General features: G+C 46.1%; 2 non-coding genes across 2 annotated transcripts; both read left to right on the top strand.

The window, feature by feature from the left end:
* Positions 1 to 436: 436 nt before the first annotated feature.
* On the top strand, positions 437 to 508 carry TRNAC-GCA. The gene has a single exon. It is a non-coding gene; the product is annotated as a tRNA-Cys (tRNA).
* A 2,544-nt stretch (positions 509 to 3,052) lies between these two features.
* TRNAC-GCA lies at positions 3,053 to 3,124 on the top strand. The gene has a single exon. It is a non-coding gene; the product is annotated as a tRNA-Cys (tRNA).
* The last annotated feature ends 1,441 nt before the right edge of the window (positions 3,125 to 4,565 follow it).

Below are 4,565 nucleotides of genomic sequence, written 5' to 3'. Positions count from 1 at the left end.
AATCAATTTAATGTAACAAATACCTTTTGAGGGCTTGTTATGAGCTTAGTTCTGTGAAGTCATGAAGAGGACTGAGAATCTCAGTTGCTAGGAGCCCCGGCTCTAAAGGAAGTGTGACAAGAATCCAGTCATCGGCATTATATTGATGTTGCCATTTGTGGAAACCCTGATGATTTTTACCTGGCAGATTCGCTTTATGTGAGATAGGGTGGGCAGTCTGGGAATTGGGAAGTCTAAGAAGAGTTTCTGGGCTCCAAGAGCTTCATTCTCGGGACTCCTGTCTTTTTTCATAATAAACTTCTTCTAACGCTTGTAATGCCCAGACGCCTTCCAGGCAGCATTCTCTCTAATTATAGCTCCCCTGAGTCATTCATTGGAGGTTTCAGAACCAGCGAGTTGAGAGAGAGATAGACTATAAAAACAAGCTTATATCACTGGGGGTATAGCTCAGGGGTAGAGCATTTGACTGCAGATCAAGAGGTCCCTGGTTCAAATCCAGGTGCCCCCTATACATTTAAGTTTTTGCTTCAGGAGAATATGAATTAACTTTGGCTCTGTTATTTTCCATAACTCATGGCAGAATGATAACTAGTGTCCTTTGTGTATATGCCAGGCACCAGTCTGAATTCTTTACATCAGTTCTGTCCTCCATTTCTCTCCAAAATTGTACAAGATACATACCATACCATCAGTATCTTCATTTTACATGAGGAGATAGAAAGACTTGGAGACTCTTGGTAATTGGCTAATGGTTGAAAATATACAAAGAGAAGGTCTAGGATTTGGACTCAGAACACACATTCTCAGTGACTTCATGATGTTACTCGTACCATTCTAGTGTTAAAAGTTGTGTGACAAAATTCCACTCAGCGATTCTCCCAAGGTGCCAGGACTGTCCATCTAGTTTTAGAAACTTTGGGCTGCAGGGTCAACCCAGCGATTTAGTGACTGTGCCCACACTGTGGCAGCACCCTAGGAAAGTAAGTCTTCATTCACAAAACACTGCTGGGGAGCTGCACTCTTTCCCTGCTCTAAAGCTCAGGGAATCTCTATTACCTTTCTACCCCTCAGTCCTCTCCTTCAGCCCCACACTCCCACTGCGGGTGCCTTCACTCAGAACCCAGGTGCAGGCCAGAGGTCAGACTATTGTCTGAGTCCAACCCCTGCCCGCAGCCCAGGCCACATTGCATCTCTAGAAGAGCCTGAATAGCACAATGCACCGACTGTGAGCCAGGACTGTGCAAAGCGGGAACCCAAAGGTGACTAAGGCATGGCCCCTGGCGTCAGTGCACTCTCCACCAGGAAGCAGGCCCGGAAGTACACAATCAGAGGGAAAGGGAGCTGTGCCAATGTGGGGCACGCAGAGGAGGCAACCATGCCTTCCATCCAGAGGAGGGGAGGTTAAGGGAGGCTTCCTTGAGTTGCTAATGGCAAGTCCCAGTTTCAAAGCTGAATGATATTTCATAGGACTGAAAGGGAGCGGAGAAAGGGCCGTGAGTTGCAGGGGCGGCTGAGTTGCAGGCAGACTAAGCTGCCTGGGCCAAGGCTGGTGGGGGCAGCGAGAGCTCACAGCAAGATACGGGAGTGTCAGCAGATGAAGTTGAAGAGGCAGATAGGATCCACGTGAAAAGAAACCTGCCCCTGGTGCCAAGTGACTCGGAGTTTCTAGGGAAGGCATTTAAAGGGCCGTGACCTAGATAGACTCCATTTTAAACAGGTTGCTGTGGGAGCCCCAGGGGGGCGGCTGTGAGCGGTGTAGGCTGGAAGGCCATTTAGGGGGTGGTGGCATTGCCAGTGTAGGGGCGGGGATGGACCTAAGTGACGTCAGTGCTAAAATCAGCAATACCCAGAGATTAGCTGGAGCTGGAGAAGAGAAGGTGAGAGAAGCCCACGGCTGTCCATGTTTTGACCAAATGACTGAGTACACGGTGGTGTCAGCAACCAAGATGGGGAGGAGGCTGATGGTGTGGTTAGGGAGGCAGGCCTGGCGCTGAGCTCCGAGGCTGCACCAGAACCCCAGGCTTGGTACCTTCTATCTGTGTGACCGCTCTGTGCTTCAGTTTCCCTCCCTGTAAAATCCATATGGGCATATTAATACATGTTTTATGGCATTTCTGTAATGATCTCCTGGGAAGTTATGGGCAGACCCTTTAGTACTATGTCTGGCAGGTGTCTGGTAAATATGAGCTGTTATTATGACAACAAAGCAAGATTAGGAAGAGGTGCAGGTTTGGGCCAGAAGGTGGCACGTTTGTTTTGGGGCACAACGGATATGAAATCTGAGGTTCTTGTAGGGCCTCAGAGGGGAGTGGCTGGGAAGGAGTATCTGGGATCTCCGAGGGCTGGTGAGCTGAGGCTCCAGCTCTGTTCCCTCCCCAGCTTCATGGAGGTGACAGGCCTGCGCTGGGAGGATTTGTTGCAATGGCAGAGATTCCCTTGGCCTTTCATCTCCGTCTCAAAGATACACAAGATTAAAAATCCTCAGGCTGGAATTGAAGGGAATGGGCATTAGAGGTATTAAAGATGAATTTTGGACTTGGGAATACCTTATTGTTGTCGTTGTTTGACTGTAAACTGTGACAGATTATCCTGAGTTGCCCTTTGAAAATGTGATAAAAAACATACACAATATCCAATACGTGCACATACACACATCTGCCTACAATTTCAGAGTTTTGCCGGAACCTCTGAAGTTTCTGGATACCCCGTTAAGGTTCCCTCCCTGTCCAATCAATACTCGTTAGTGACTCATGATATTTAAAACATTCATTGACGTGGGTGTGGGGAAAAACACTAATTAATAGATGTGCCCAGAGATTTCTGGGCAGTTGGTAGTGTATTTTAAAAACCGGAAAATTATACTGAGAATTACACTGAGCTTTAGGTGCTGGGAAGAGAACGAGCATACGTGTTCTGGGAGCTGGTGTGTGACTGGAAGGGAATTGAGGATGAATTTAAACCCAAGAAGAATCTCAGCTGTAAAAGGTATTTATGAAGGATGATGTAACTCATAAAAGGGAAATAAGTGTTTATGTGAAGCTCATTGCTATCAGGGGGTATAGCTCAGTGGTAGAGCATTTGACTGCAGATCAAGAGGTCCCTGGTTCAAATCCAGGTGCCCCCTCTGTGATCTTTTGCTCTTCTTGGCAGCCTCTTTAAACTAGGTCTAGGGTGAGGCAAGCACCCTAGGTGCCTAGGGCTCAAAATTTAAGGCCGAGCTCACTCTCATGCAAGTAGAGCCCTCCCAGTAAAGCCGTGTGCATGTAAATTCACCCCTCTTCCAAAATATACACACAAACAGTCATCCATCCAGAGACATATATACACACACACCTCACACACCAGATGGCCCCCGACCACATACACACACCCAGACCAGGCAACATCACACAGACTCACCAACACACACACACACACACACACACACACAGACTTTCTCACGGATACCTTCGTTTTTCCTTTCTGTATATTCAATCTTACTAACCAGACCCTTTCTATCTTCCTTTCTCCAAACTTGGTGGATTTACAGAAGAGCAATAAAGCTAGTATACAGAGGTCCGGTATACCCTTCTCTCAGCTTCCCCTAATGCTAACACCTTGCATAACCACAGCACATTCATCAAAACTATGAAATAAACATTGGTGCAACATTATTAACCAAATCTTAGATGACAGTCAGATGTCACCAATTCTTCCACTAACACCTTTTTAGATATTAGTTTAGATACAGAATTTAGATATCCAATACCTAAATTTAGACTCTATTTAGATATTGAATCCTCCAGATTCAATCCAAAATACCATATTACCTTGAGTTACAATGGCTCCTTAGTTTCCTTCAATCTCTGACACATGCTCAGTCTTTTCTTATGTTGTTGTTTGTTGTTCGTTTGTTTTTATAATCTTAACATTTTTGAAAAATTTTGTAGAATGGCCCTCACTTCGGCTTTGTCTGGTGGTTTCTCATGATTAGACCGAGGTGATAGATTATGGGGAAAAATATCAAAAAGTCATGTGCCCTTGTTGTTGTCTTATTAGGGGTAGATGTAAAGCACTGCAAAAATTTAGGAGTCTGCTGCATTGTAAAATTTTAAAAGTATGATGTCGGGGGCGCCTGGGTGGCTCAGTGGGTTGAGCCTCTGCCTTCAGCTCTGGTCATGATCTCAGGGTCCTGGGATCCAGCCCCGCATCTGGCTCTCTGCTCAGTGGGGAGCCTGCTCCCCCCTCACCCCTCTGCCTGCCTCTCTGACTACTTGTGATCTCTGCCTGTCAAATAAATAAATAAAATCTTAAAAAAAAAAAGTACAATGTCAGAAGTTTGTCAGGATATATGTTCTAAAGTGAGGTACCCCACGGAATGACTCCCGTCACTTGGTGGGTCTCTCTGTACTTTGGTGTCAGTGTATTCGGACATGCTTCTCTGGTAGATCCACTGGATAACAACGACCCATAAGGCTGTCAGGTTTTCTTTGTGGATCCTGGAACAAGAAAAGTTCTACACTCAGTGAGGGATGTGGGGAAAGCTGCTCCTCCACATGGCTGTTAAGACTTAGTATCCCGAACCT

Source organism: Mustela erminea, chromosome 1 (assembly GCF_009829155.1).
Source record: "Mustela erminea isolate mMusErm1 chromosome 1, mMusErm1.Pri, whole genome shotgun sequence".
In the NCBI taxonomy this organism is placed as follows: Eukaryota; Metazoa; Chordata; class Mammalia; order Carnivora; family Mustelidae; genus Mustela; species Mustela erminea.
Note: the sequence above shows the minus strand (reverse complement) of the source record. Positions and strands in the feature narration are given on the sequence as shown.